The following is a 15,383-nucleotide window of genomic DNA, read 5'->3' as shown; positions in this document are numbered from 1 at the left end:
TTGGTTCCATATGAATTTCAAAGTAGTTTTTTCTAAATCTGTGAAGAATATCAATGGTAACTTAATGGGAATAGCATTGAATCTATAAATTACTTTGGGCAGTATGGCCGTTTTCATGATACTGATTCTTCCTATCCATGAGCATGGAATGTTTTTCCATTTGTTTGTGTCTTCTCGTATTTCCTTGAGCAGTTGTTTGTAGTTCTCCTTAAAAAGTCCTTCATGTCAGTACAAAACCGGAGCCTCGGGCCGGGCTGCGTGAGGGAGGAGGGTTCCTCATGCCTAGTGGCCTATAAGAAGACCCCGCCACCGGTCCCTCCACGCACCACTTCAAAGCCGTTCATCTCAGTCACAGTCCAGAGCAGTACTGAGTCTGCCCAGGACACCTACCTGGACAGCCAGGACCACAAGAGTGAGGTGACTAGCCAGTCGGGCCTGAGCAACTCATCGGACAGCCTGGACAGCAGTACCCGACCGCCCAGCGTGACACGCGGTGGAGTCGTCCCAGCCCCTGAAGCCGCAGAGCCACCCCCAAAACATGCGTCTCTGAAAAGTGAACAAGGCACACTGACCAGCTCTGAGTCCCATGCCGAGGCCGTCCCCAAAAGGAAACTGTCATCAATAGGAATACAAGTTGACTGCATTCAGCCAGTGCCAAAAGAGGAGCCCAGTCCTGCTACCAAATTCCAGTCCATCGGGGTTCAGGTAGAGGACGACTGGCGAAGCAGCGTCCCCTCTCACAGTATGTCCTCCCGACGGGACACAGACTCGGATACCCAGGATGCCAATGACTCAAGCTGTAAGTCATCTGAGAGGAGCCTCCCGGACTGTACCCCTCACCCCAACTCCATCAGCGTCGATGCCGGTCCCCGGCAGGCCCCCAAGATTGCCCAGATCAAGCGCAACCTCTCCTATGGAGACAACAGCGACCCTGCCCTAGAGGTGTCCTCGCTGCCCCCACCCGACCCCTGGCTTGAGACCTCCTCCAGCTCCCCAGCAGAGCCAGCACAGCCAGGGGCCTGCCACCGAGACGGCTACTGGTTCCTAAAGCTGCTGCAGGCAGAAACGGAGCGACTAGAAGGCTGGTGCTGCCAGATGGACAAGGAGACCAAAGAGAATAACCTCTCTGAAGAAGTCTTAGGAAAAGTCCTCAGTGCGGTGGGCAGTGCCCAGCTACTGATGTCCCAGAAATTCCAGCAGTTCCGGGGCCTCTGTGAGCAAAACTTGAACCCTGATGCCAACCCACGCCCCATAGCCCAGGACCTGGCAGGGTTCTGGGACCTGCTACAGCTGTCCATCGAGGACATCAGCATGAAGTTCGATGAACTCTACCACCTCAAGGCCAACAGCTGGCAGCTGGTGGAGACCCCCGAGAAGAGGAAGTCTTCACTAAAGGAAGAGAAGAAACCACCCGCTCCGGTCCCGAAGAAGCCAGCCAAATCCAAGCCGGCAGTGAGCCGTGACAAGGCCTCAGACGCCAGCGACAAGCAGCGCCAGGAGGCCCGCAAAAGACTCCTGGCGGCGAAGCGGGCAGCTTCTGTGTGGCAGAACTCAGCCACTGAGAGCGCGGACAGCATCGAGATTTATGTCCTGGAGGCCCAGACCAGGCTCTGAGACCATGCAGGAGGAAAGAAATGATTTTAAATCATTAAAACCACAAAAACTAAGTGCGAATGGAACAGAGTTTTCTCAGCCTTTGCTATGGTTATTCTGTCTAGAGACCCTGAGCCAACTTTCAAATTGACGCATACAAGGGCTCACATTTGGCTTTTTTGGGTCCCTCCCAGCTTTAGGTTATGAAAATTTTACTCACAAAAAAAATCAACAAAAATCACGAAACTAGGAAACTTTTTTTTCCTCTTACTGGCCGTGGTGGACAAGATAGATGGACGTCGGCAACTCCCGGCTCAGCCTCCAGACTGCGGTCTTTTTACTCCTTCTATCTGATGAGAACTCACACTAGCTTGTTTACAAGATGACGACAGTCCAAGGGCAGCCTTGGGCACCTGCCATGTTCCCTCCTCCTTTCCCCGGCTACCCCCCTGCTCTGACCTTGGATTTTCATTCTTATGTTTTTCTCTTTTCCCTTCAGAGCTCACACAGTGGTCACCATTGTGGCAAGCAGCTTTCTGGGTCTCAGCCCTCTCTGCAGTTTGAGGGCCCAGAGGACAGAGAGATGGACACGCGTCCCCTCCCTCCCCCGCCAAGTGCTCACACACAACCTCACGCGCACACACACGCAGATGGAGGCGCCTCACTGGGAGGTGCCCCGCCAGCCCTGGGCAGTGTCAGGCAGGACTCACCACTGAGCAGATGAGGGAGGTTTTAGTCTTGGAGGGGGAAATGAGACGAAGCCACAGTTATCACACTCCAGACTCCCGCCTTTTTATTCTCTCCAGCCCCTTCTTCCTTCAGCAAAATCTAGGACTCAGAGTGGCTTCCAAGGGGCTGTCTGTCCTCAGCTGCGCCTGTGTCTGGTGCCCGAGGGGCGGGCGGCGGTGTCTGTATGTATGTGTACATATGCACATAGACCTTAGAGTGTATATTTAACAAACGCCCATCTGCTCACCCATGCCCACCCAGCGCCGCCGCCGCTGGCTCTCGGGGCACCTGGCAGGAGGCGGGTGTGTGAATAGCATATATTTTTACATGTACTATATCTAGGTGTGTGTACAAGTGTGTGTAAAAATACATACCTTGTGTGTAAGCAGCCCTCTTTTATTTTTGGTCTCCACCCCCTCCCCCCTACTCCCAAGGGCCCATCTGCCCAGCCTCTGAGTTTTCTATTTTTTTTTTTTTTTTACCCCAATTATCCTTCTCTCTCTCCTGCCCCCAATCCCACTCCCAGGGTGTCACGAGCCCTGAGCTGCAATGGCCTGGGCCTGCAGGGCGGGGTGGGGGAGGGCAGGGGCTCAGCCCCGAAGCCAGCTCAGTACCCGAGGGGCTGCTCTACACTGTGTATGCGCCTCTCTGGCATCCGAGACATCCTCTTGGCTGGCGCTTGCTGCAGGGGGGACTCCCCCAGGTGAACCAAGGGCCTGCTCCGGGGCCCTTTTCCAGCTTGGCCGCCGTCTGTGACCTTGGGCAAGTCACTTGACCTCTGTGTGCCTCAACTTCCTCCTCTGTAAAACGGGGGCAGTCCCTGCCCCTCCCTACCTCACAGGCATGTTGTGAGAATAAATGAGGTAACGTGTAAAAAAAAAAAAAAAAAAAAAAAAAAAGTCCTTCATGTCCCTTGTTAGCTGTATTCCTAGATATTTTATTCTCTTTGTAGCAGTTGTGACTGGGATTTCATTAATGATTTGGCTGTCTCTTTATCTATTGTTGGTGTATAGTAATGCTTGTGATTTTTGCATATTGATTTTGTATCCTGAAACTTTGCTGAAGTTGTTTATCAGCTTAAGGAGCTTTTGGACTGAGATGATGGAGTTTTCTAGATATAGGATCATATCATTTGCAAACAGAGACAATTTGACTTTCTCACTTCCTATTTGAATACCCTTGATTTCTTCCTCTTGCCTGATTGCCCTGGCCAGAATTTGCAATACTGTGTTGAATAGGGGTGGTGAGAGAGGGCATCCTTGTCTTGTCCTGGTTGTCAAAGGGAATGCTTCCAGGTTTTGCCCATTCAGTATGATATTGGCTGTGGGTTTGTCATAAATGGCTCTTATTTATATATATATCTCCATCTCAAATATGTATGTATATATTTTTTACATATATGTGTAATATATAATATATATTATATATATATAATAAATATGTGTATATTTTAGATAGAGTTTTGCTCTGTTGCCCAGGCTGGAGTCCAGTCATGCTATCTCGGCTCACTGCAACCTCTGCCTCCAGGGTTCAAGCGATTCTCCCACCCCAGTCTCCTGAGTAGCTGGGACTACAGGCACTTACCACCATGCCTGACTAATTTTTGTATTTTTAGTACAGACAGGGTTTTGTCATGTTGGCCAGGCTGGTATTGAACTCCTGAACACAGGTGATATATTCCACCTCGGCCTCCCAAAGTGCTGGGATTACAGGTGTGAGCCACTGTGCTCAGCTATTTTGAGATATATTCTATCAATACCTAGTTTATTGAAAGTTTTTAACATAAAGGGATGTTGAATTTTATTGAAGACCTTTTCTGTGTCTATTGAGATAATCATGCGGTTTTTTTCTTTAGTCTGTTTATGTGATGAATTACATTTGTTGGTTTGCATATGCTGAACCAGCCTTGCATCCCAGGGATGAATCTGACTTTGTCATGGCAGATAAGCCTTTTCATGTGCTGCTGGATTCGGTTTGCCAGTATTTTATTGAGGATTTTTGCATCGATGATCATCAGGGGATTTTGTGTGTGTGTGTGTGTGTGTGTATGTGTGTGCGTTTGTGTGTGTGTGTGTGTGTGTGTGTGTGTATGTATCTGCCAGGTTTTGGTATCAGGATGATGCTGGCCTCATAAAATGAATTAGGGAGAAGTCCCTCCTTTTCAATTGATTGGAATAGTTTCAGAAGAAATGGTACCAGCTCCTCTTTGTACGTCTGGTAGAATTCAGCTGTAAATTTGTCCAGTCCTGGGCTTTTGTTGGTTGGTAGGCTATTTATTACTGCCTTAATTTCAGAACTTGTTATTGATCTATTCAGGGATTTGACTTCCTTCTCATTCAGTCTTGAAAGGGTGTGGGTGTCTAGGAATTGATGTGTTTCTTCTAGATTTTCTAGTTTATTTGAATGGAATTGTTTATAATATTCTCTGATGGTTGTTTGTATTTCTGTGTGGTCAGTGGTGATAGCCCCTTTGTCATTTTTTATTGTGTCCATTTGATTCTTCTCTCTTTTCTTCGTTGTTAGTCTAGGTAGTAGTCTATTAATTTTTTCAAAAAAAAAAAAAAAAAAAAAAACAGCTCCTGGATTCATTGATGTTTTGAAGGGTTTATTGTGTCTCTACTCCTTCAGTTCCACTCTGATCTTGGTTATTTCTTGTCTTCTGCTAGCTTTGGGATTTGTTTGCTCCTGGTTCTTTAGTTCTTTTAGTTGTGATGTTAGGGTATTGGTTTGAGATCTTCCAAGCTTTTTGATGTGGCCATTTAGTGCTATAAATTTCCCTCTTAACACTGTTTTAGCTGCATCCTAGAGACTCGGGTATATTGTCTCTTTGTTCTCAGTAGTTTCAAAGAACTTCTTGATTTCTGCCTGAATTTCATCATTTACCGGTGAGTCATCCAGGAGCAGGTTGTTCAGTTTCCATGTGGTTGTGTGGTTTTGAGTGAATTTCTTAATCTTGAGTTCCAATTTTATTGCACTGTGGTTTCAGAGACTATTATGATTTCACTTATTCTGCATTTGCTGAAGAGTATTTTACTTCCAATTATGTGATTCATTAGAGTAAGTGCCATGTGGCACTGAGAAGAATGTATATTCTGTTGTTTTGGGGTGGAGAGTTCTGTAGATATCTATCAGGTCCACTTGATCCAGGGCTGAGTTCAGTTCCTGAATATCTTTGTTAATTTTCTGTTTCAGGGATCTAATATTGACAGTGGGATGCTAAAGTCTCTGACTATTATTAGGGGAAGTCTAAGTCTCTTTGTAGGTCTCTAAGAACTTGTTTTATGAATGTGGGTGCTCCTGTATTGGGTACATATATATTTATGATAATTAGCTCTTCTTATTGAATTCATCCCTTTACCATTATGTAATGCCTTTTTTGTCTTTTTTGATTTTTGTTTGTTTAAAGTCTGTTTTATCAGAAACTAGGATTGCAACTCCTGCTTTCTTCAGCTTTCCATTTGCTTGGTAAATTTTCCTCCATCCCTTTATTTTGAGCTTATTTGTGTCTTTGCATGTGAGATGGGTCTCCTGAATGCAGTACACCAATGGGCCTTCACTCTTTATCCAGTTTGCCATTGTGTGCCTTTTAATTGGGGCATTTAGCCCATTTACATTTAAGGTTAGTATTGTTATGTGTGAATTTGATCCTGTCATCATGATGCAAGCTGGTTATTTTGCAGACTTGTTTATGTAGCTGCTTCATTGTGTCATTGGACTTTGTACTTCAGTGTGTTTTGCAGTGCCTGGTACCAGTTTTTCCTTTCCGTATTTAGTGCTTCCTTCAGGAGCTCTTGCAAGGCTGGACTGATGGTGACGAATTCCCTCAGCATTTGCTTGTCTGAAAAGGATTTTATTTCTCCTTTGCTTATGAAGCTTAGTTTGGCCAGATATGAAATTCTGGGCTGAAAATTCTTTTCTTTAAGAGTGTTGAATATTGGTCCCCAATCTCTTCTGGCTTGTAGGGTTTCTGCAGAGAAATCTGCTGTTAGTCTGATGGGCTTCCCTTTGTTGGTGATCTTGCCCTTCTCTCTTGCTGCCCTTAACACTTTTCCCTTCATTTTAACCTTGAAGAATTTGATGATTATGTGTCTTGGGTTTGTCTTCTTGTGGAGTATCTTACTGGGGTTCTCTGTATTTCCTGAATTTGAATGTTGGCCAGTTTTGTTAGGTTGGGAAAGTTCTTCCAGATGATATCCTGAAGTATGTTTTCCATCTTGTTTTTGTTCTCCCCGCCTATTTCAGGTACCAATCCATCATAGGTCCCATATTTTTACATAGTCGTATAATTCTCGGAGGTTTTGTTTGTTCCTTTTCCTTCTTTTTTCTTTAATCTTTTCTTCCTGTCTTATTTCAGCAACACAGTCTTCAAGTCCTGAAATTCTTTTTTCTCTTTAGTCTATTAGGTTATTGATACTTGAGGTTGCATTGTGAAGTTCTTGTGTTGTGTTTTTCAGCTTTGTCAGGTAATTTATGTTCCTCTCTAAACTGGTTATTCTCATTAACATCTCTTGTAATATTGTATCATGGCTCTTAGCTTCTTTGCCTTGGGTTAGAACATGCTCCTTTAGCTCAGTGAAGTTTGTTATTAACCCCCCTTATGAGGCCTACTTCTGTCAATTTGTCCATCTCAGCCTTTGCTCAGTTCTGTGCCCTTGTTGGAGAGGTGAAATCTTGTGAAGAGGAGGCACTCTGGCTTTCTGAGTTTTCATCATTTTTTTGTTGTTGTTGATTCTTTCTCATCTTCATAAGTTGTCTAGTTTCAATCTTTGGGGCTGCTGACCTTTGGGTGGGGTTTTTTGTGGAGACTTTTTCATTGATGCTGTTGTTGTTGTTGCTTTCTGTTTGTTTTTATTTTAACAGTCAGGTCCCTATTCTGTAGGGCTATTGCCGTTTGCTGGGGGTTCACTACAAACCCTGTTTTCCTCTGTCCCTCCCACGCCTGGAGGTGTCACCTGAGGAGGCTGCAGAACAGCATAGATGGCTTCCTCCTCCTTCCCCTGGGATCTCTGTTCCCAAGGGGCACTGATCTGATGCCAACAGGAATGCTCCTGTATAAGGTGTCTGGCAACCCCTGTTGGGGGTGTCACACCCAGTTAGGGGGCACGGGTTCTGGGACCTACTTAACGAAGCACTCTGGCTGCCCCTTGGCAGAGGGGCTGTACTGAACTGTGGGGAATCCCACTCGTCTGGGCTACCTGCATTTCTCTGAGCCAGCAGAAGGAAAGACTAAGTCTGTTGATCCACAGAGACCATGACTCCCCCTCTTTCCAGGGGCTCAGTCCCCGGGAGATCAGATTTCTGTCCCTAAACCCCTGACTGGAGTTGCTGAAATTCCTGCAGGGAGGTCCAGCCCAGAGAGGAGGGAATGGGTCAGAGTCCAGCCTAAAAAGGCAGCCTGGCCGTGATCTGCCACAGCCATCATGCTGTGCTGTGGGGAATTCCTCCTGGGTACAAACCGTTCTGTCTCTCAAGCCTTAGCAGGGGAAAAATGGCAGGTTGGAGCTGCAGTGAAGGCTGCTGCCCATCCTTCCTGAAATTCAGTCATCTTAGGCACCAGGCAGTCACAGTGGTAATGGCTTCCCTTCCCTCAAGGAACTCAGTAATCTTAGGCACTCTCCAGCTGAGTGGCTGCTGAGAATCTGCACAACTCTGTGCTTGGGACCCAAGGCCCTGGTGGCGTGGGCTCATGAGTGGGATTCCCTGATCTGTGGGTTGCACAGATCCTTGGAAAAAGTGTGACTTCCCACTGCCTCCTTTGACTGGGGGTGGGAGCTCGCCTTGCCCCATGTGGGTCTTAGGTAGGCTGTTGCACCACTCTGATTTTCCTCCCTCTCCATGAGTCACAAACCACCTAGTCCCAAATGAGAGAACCTGGATACCTCAGTTGCTGGTGTAGGATTCACTCACTGTTTCAATTCTTCTCAGTGGGAGCCTCCAACGCAGCTGTTTTTAGTTAGTCATCTTGGCTCTTTCCTATTTTTTCTATTTCTGTGAGGAATGACATTGTTAATTTGATAGAGATTGCACTGAATCTGTAAAATTGCTTTGGATATTATGATAATTTTTAATAATATTATATATTCCAATCCATGACCATGAGATATATGTCTTTTCATTTTTGTGTGTGTCCTCTTCAGTTTCATCAGTGTTTCACAACTTTCATTGTAGAGAACTTTCACCTCCTTGATTCAATTTATTCCTAGGTATTTTATCTTTCAGTAGGTGTTGTAGATGGGATTGCTTTATTGATTTCTCTATCAGCTAGTTCATTATTAATGTATAGAAACACTACTGATTTTTGTTTGTTGATTTTGCTAGTTTATCATTTCTTAGAGTGTTTTTGGTGAATCCTTTAGTTTTTCTATTATATAAGATCATGTTATTTGCAAATGGAGATAATTTGGCTTCCTCCTTTCAAATTTAAATGCCCTTTATTTCTTTCTCATGCCTGATTGCTCTGGCTAGAACTTCTAGCACTATGTTGAATAAGAGTGGTGAGAGTCGGCATTCTTACCTTGTTCCAGTTCTTAGAGGAAAAGCTTTCAACTTTCCCCCTTCAATAGAAGTGAACTGTGGGTTTGTCATATAAGATCTTTATCGTGTTGAGGTATGTTCCTTGTATGCCTAATTTGTTGACAGTTATTTTTTTAACCATGATGGGATATTGAACTTTATCAAATGCTTTTTGCATCTATTGAGATGATCATATGGTTTTTGTCTATTTTGTTGATGTGATTTATGGTGTTTATTGATTTGTGTATGTTGAACCATCATTCCATCCCTGGGATAAATCTCACTTGGTTTTGGAGTATATTTTTGATGTGCTGTTGGATTTGGTTTACTGGTATTTTGTTGAGGGTTTTGTATCTATGTTCATCAGGATATTGGCCTGCAGTTTGCTTTTTTTTGTTGTGTTCTTATTTGGTTTTGGTTTTAGATATCTGGTGTTATAGAATGAATTTGGAATTTTTTTCTTGCAATCAATTTTTTGGAATAGTTTAGGATAAATTGGTGTTTGTTATTCTTTAAAAATTGGGTAGAATTCAGCAGTGAAGGTGTCTGGTTCTGGGCTTTTTTGTTGGGAGGCTTTTAAATTACTGAATCTATCTTGTTTTTCACTGTTGTTCTGGTTTTTTTTTTTCTTTTTTTGGTTCAATCCTGGTTGAACCAAGGTTGTATGTTTCCAAGAGTTTATTCATTTTCTCTAGGTTTTTCAATTTGTTGATATGCAGTTGTTCATGATAGTTTCTAATTATCCTTTGTATTGCAGCAATGTCAGTTGCAATGTTTCTTTTTTCCATTCTGATTTTATTTATTTGGGTTTTCTTTCTCTTTTTCTTAGTGTAGCTAAAGTTTTGTCAATTTTCAAGAAAACAACTTTTTATTTTGTTGAACCTTTGTATTTTTTCATCTCTATTTTGTTTGGTTTTGCTCTAATCTTTATTATTTCTTTTCTTTTGCTAATTTTGGGTTTAGTTTGTTCTTGCCTTTCTACTTTCTTGAGTTGCATTTTTAGGTTGTTTTCTTGAAATCTTTATATTTTTTGATGTAGGTATTTATTGTTATAAAATTCCCTCTTAGCACTGCTTTTACTATAAACCATAGGTGTGGTATGTTGTGTTTTCATTTACATTTGTTTCAAGAAATGTTTGACTTTCTTCCGAATTTCTTTATTGGACCATTGGTTGTTCAGGAACAAGTTGTATAATTTATATGTATTTATACAGTTTTCAAAGTTCTTGTTTTTATTGATTTCTAGTTTTATTTTGTTATGGTCTGAAGATACTTGATATGAGTTCAATTTAAAAAAATTCTTTGAGACTTGTTTTGTGGCTTAACATATGGTCTATCCTGGAGAATGTTTTATGTGCTGCCAAGAAGAATATGTATTCTGCATCTGTTGGACAAAATGTTCTGCAGTCCGTTAGGTCCATTTGGTCTGTAGTGTGTTTAAATCTAGTGTTTATTTGTGGATTTTCTTTCTAGATAATCTATTTAATACTCACAGTGAGGTGTTCAAGTCCCCAGCTATTATTGTATTGGGGTCTATCTCTCCTTTTACATCTAATAATATTTGCTTGATACATCTGGGTGCTGAAGTGTTGAGTGTATATATATTTAGAATTGTTATATCCTCGGTGAATTAATTCTTTTATCATTATATAATAACCTTGTCTCTTTTTACAGTTTTTGACTTGAAGTGTATTTCACTTTATATAAGTATAGCTACTTTTACTCAATTTTGATTTCTGTTTGTATGGAATATCTTTTTCCATCCTTCAGTTTCAGTCTATGTGTACCTTTATAGAAGGGTTTAGTTTTTTTTTTTTTTTTTGAGACAGGGTCTCACTCTGTTGCCCAGGCTGGAGAGCAGTAGCATGATCTCAGCTCATTGTAATCTTCACCTCCCTGGTCCAAGCCATTCTCCAGCTGCAGCCTCCTGAGTAGCTGGGACCACAGGCGTGTGCCACCACACTTGGCTAATTTTTGTATTTTTTGTAGAGCTAGGCTTCACCATGTTGCCTAGACTGGTCTCAAACTTGGGTCTTGTTTTATTATTCATTTAGCTAGTCTATAGCTTTTAATTATGGAATTTAATCTATTTACATTCAAGATCATTATTGATAGGTGAAGACTTATTATTATCCTTTTGTTAATTATTTTCTGGCTGTTTTGATATTGTTTGTTTGTTTTTTTCCTCTCTCATTTTCTTATCATTGTGGTTTGGTGTTTTTCATAATTGTAGTTAGTGTGTTTTTATTTCTGGATATAGAACTCCTTTAAGGATTTCTCACAAGGCCCATCAAGTTATCACACATTCCCTCAGTTCTTGCTTGTCTGGAAAGGGCTATTTCTCCTTCATTTTTGAAGAATAGCTTTGCTGAATACAGTACTCTTAGCTGGCAGTTTTGTTCTTTCAGCACGTTGAACACATCATCCCATTCTCTTCTGGCCTTTAAGATTTCTGCTGAAACCTTATATGTGTATTCCCTTATATGTGACTTGGGGAAATCTATTTGCTTTTTTTTCTGTTTGGGATTTTCTTATATGTGACATGATGCTTTTCTTTTGCTATATTAAGAATTCTCTCTCGGCTTTTGACTTGTGGCAGTTTTACTATAACGTCCCTTGGAGAGGACATATTTGGCTTGAAACTGTTTGGGAACTTTTGAGCTTCCTGGATCTGGATGTCCATATTTTTCCCAAGACTTGGTAAGTTTTCAGCTTTTATTTCATTAAATAGGTTTTTTTTTTTTTTTTTTTTTGAGACGGAGTCTCGCTCTGTCGCCCAGGCTGGAGTGCAGTGGCCGGATCTCAGCTCACTGCAAGCTCCGCCTCCCGGGTTTATGCCATTCTCCTGCCTCAGCCTCCCAAGTAGCTGGGACTACAGGCGCCCGCCAACTCGCCCGGCTAGTTTTTTTATTTTTTAGTAGAGATGGGGTTTCGCCGTGTTAGCTAGGTTGGTCTCGATCTCCTGACCTCGTGATCCACCCGTCTTGGCCTCCCAAAGTGCTGGGATTACAGGCTTGAGCCACCGCGCCCGGCTAAATAGGTTTTCTATTCCTTTCCCCATCTCTTATCATAATACAAAAAAATTGTTCTCTTAATGGTGTCCCATAGGTCCTGTAGGCTTATTTCACCTTTTATTTTTTTTTTCTTTGATCTGACTTATTTCAAAAGACCTGTCTATAAGTTTGGAAATTCTTTCTTCTGCTTGATCTAGTCTATTGTTCAAGGTCTTGGTTATATTCTTAATTTGTTTTTCATTTAAATCTTCTGCTTCAAGATTTTTGTTTCTTTCTTTTTAGATAATATCTATCTCTTTGTTGAATTTCTCATTCACATCATGTATTATTTTACTGATATATTAATATTATTTATCATCATTATCTTGTATTACAGTAAGTTTCCTTAATATCACTCTTTCAAATTCCTTTTCAAGCCTTTTATATATTTTATTTTCTTTGAAGTGTGTACAGGAATATTATTGTGTTCCCTTGGGGATGTCATATTTTCTTGCTTTTTCATGCTTTTGTGTTCCTAGATTGATATCTGTGAATCTGGTAGAATACTCACCTCTTTCAATTTTATGGAGTGGCTTTCTTAGAAAAAGATTTTTTCTATAGTTGTGACCTATAGTGTTGGTTGGGTAGGGTGCTTTGGTATTGGTTCTGGGTGCGTGCAGTAGTAAAATCTCTATGTGAGTTCTTTGGCTGTAATTAATGTCAGTGATTTCTCCAGATGCCTCAGTGGCCTAAATTGCAGGGTTTGTGGAGGCATTGGAACAGCTTTGCTGAGGATAGAGTTTCTGAGGGTGGTTTGACTTGGGCAGGCCAGTCCTTGGTCTCTGAGGGGCATGTGCACAGTGTGTGGTAGCTCTGCCAGTTAAGGGGTCTGGATTGCTAGCTGATACCAGCCAGACCTATCCTTGGGCCCTGGGTGATGTGTGTGTGGGATTCTGCAGCTTTTTTGGTTGAGGGGGAAGGGCAACTGGGAGTGGCAGGCATCACATCGGCCTATCCTTTGGCCCTGGGGCGGGGGCACATGTGTTGTGCATTGTAGGTCCATCAGTTAAGGGTGTGGGGTTGCTGATGGTAGTGGGTGCCAGATAGGCCTGTCTTTGAGCCCTGGGGCATGCATGTGTGGCACACAGTGGCCCCATTGGTTGAGGGTGTGAGGTTGCTGGTGGCTGCAGATTCTAGGTGGCTGACTTTCAGGCCCTGGAGAGTGTGTGCGTTGATTTTCCCAGTCCTGGGTGTGGTCCCCCACTGCACTGACTGCCTGGTTCCATGAGGTGTAGGGAGCTGAGTAATCTTGGGTGTTGAGATCATGACTGTAACACTGAGTCTATCTGGAGTCATGACACTGCAGCCCTTTGTTTGGGCATGGGGGGACAAAAAGGGGATCCAGGGATGTGAAGATGCAGGGGCTATTGAGTTCCAGGGCAGGATGTGCTTTAGCAGTGGCACTGTTTGCAAAGTGGTGCCAGGCTGTAGCAGCTTGGGTCCTGGGGATTTGGGGAGATTCACCATGAGTTTCCTCTCTGGAGCAATGCAGCTATATGGACTCGCTATATTGGGCTTAGGGTCTGTGAGGACTGTGGGACTCTCATATAACTGGGATTGCAGGTGTCCATGGTGATAATGGGCACTGCTGAAGATTTCCCACTACCCTTTCTCCATAGTAGGAATCTCTCATGGCTCTGAGCTGATCCTAGACATGGACTTTGCTTCTTTCTCTTTGCTGCCATCCTTAGTTTCTGTGCCTCAGAGGGTCTTTTTCACTTCCTTGTTGAATTCCAATGTTCTCCTTTAGATTCTTTACTTTAGATTCTCTACTCAAAGTACAGCGATGTATTTATTGTTTTGGTCCTTCTTTGTGGAGGAGGTGGGTGTTGGGCACCTCTAGTCAGCCATTTTGATTTGTAGCCCCAAATGGATTTAACAGAGTAAGATTTAAACAGAGAATTATCACACACACAAAATAAAATGGCCATTGTAGAGCAGAAAAATAAAAATGCAGTATCTGAAATTTAGAAGTCATTGGATAAGTTTAACACCAGATTCTATACAGTTAAAGATAGAATCAATGACATCAAGCCCCCTAAAAAATATTTAAATAAATCATTCAAACTGAAGCATAGAGAGAAAATGGAATAGAAAGAACAGAACAGGGGCAAAGAGCTATATAGGACCCAGTCAAGTTGATTAACATGTACGTAGTGGAGTTCCTGAAGAAGGAAATAGAGAATGGATAGAAGCAATATTTGAAAAAAAGATAATGACTGAGAATTTCCCAAAACTGATGAAAAATGTTTACAGATCCATCATGCTCTGTCAACCCCACATAGAAAAGGCATAAAGAAAACCACCAATGCACGTCAGCCTCAGTAAAGCCACTTAAAATCAAGATAAAGAAAAAAATCTTAAAAGAAACCAGAGAAAAAAGGTTATATTGTCTTCAAAAGAACAACAGTATCACTGATGGCTGACTTTCAACAGAAACCCTGAAAGCCAGAAAACAGTGGAATGACATCTTTAAAGTGCTAATAGGGAAAAAAAAACCCTTTCACCTTAGAATTCTATACTCAGTAAAAATATTCTTCAGAAATAGTAGTGAAAAAAATAAAAAGAATGTGATGCAAAGATTTTTCAAAAAATGAAAAAAATTAACTCAGATTTTATAATTTGTATCTGTATTAAAAGAAATACAAGAAAGAATATAAACCATTTTATAAGCACAAAATTAAAAGAAGGAATGAACTTAGCCAGAAAGAGTAAATAAAAAGAATACTGACCATTTAAAGTAACAATAATAAAAATGTCTCTTAGGTTTTATAATATGTAGAAGTAAAACATATGACAACAGCAGCATAAAGGGTAGGAGGAAGGAAAGGAGTTAAGCTATTCTAAGATTGATGCAATAAGGAAAAAGTATACATTTAAAATTATTAGAAATAATTCAACAATGCATATTGCAATCTCTAGGACAACTACCAAAAAATACATAAAGCTAGTAGAGGAGCTAAAAATGGAATATTAAAAAATTCTCAGTTAATCCAAAGGAAGATAGAAAAGACAGGATCAAAGGACAAAAAGCAGATGGATAAATAGAAAAAAAAAACTAAAGAAAGCTTAAACCCAGTATATCAGCAATTATATTAAATACAAATAAACTAAACACTCTTAAGAGTGTTTAGTTTATTACTCTTAGATTGGCCCAACTATGTCCTGTTTATAGGAGCAATTTGCTAAATAAAAGGTCACAAATAGATTGAAAGTAAAATTATGGAAGAGATATGGCACGTAAATACTCACCAAAAACTCATCAGTGAGTCTAAAATATCAAAGTAGACTTTAAGGCAAAAAATATTAATGAAAATACAGAGGAACATTTATTAATGTTGAAAGATTTAATTCAATAAGAAGGCAAAACCAATGATACTGAAGATAACTTTAAAATACATAAAGCAAAGATTGACAAGATTAAATAGATGAATAGATTTTAATACTCTCTCCCAGTAACTGATAAACACACTCACAAAAAGCTACAGAGAATAT

At 41.5% G+C, this 15,383-nt stretch overlaps 1 pseudogene across 1 annotated transcript; it reads left to right on the top strand.

Annotated features, from left to right (window-relative positions):
* The first annotated feature begins 233 nt into the window (after window positions 1–233).
* Window positions 234–1,674, top strand: LOC104655258 (annotated as a pseudogene). The gene has a single exon (XR_746944.2). The product of XR_746944.2 is annotated as a disks large-associated protein 4 pseudogene (transcript).
* Window positions 1,675–15,383: the final 13,709 nt, after the last annotated feature.

Source organism: Rhinopithecus roxellana, chromosome 6 (genome assembly GCF_007565055.1).
Source record: "Rhinopithecus roxellana isolate Shanxi Qingling chromosome 6, ASM756505v1, whole genome shotgun sequence".
NCBI classification, from domain to species: Eukaryota; Metazoa; Chordata; class Mammalia; order Primates; family Cercopithecidae; genus Rhinopithecus; species Rhinopithecus roxellana.
This window is presented reverse-complemented; position numbering and strand designations above follow the sequence as displayed.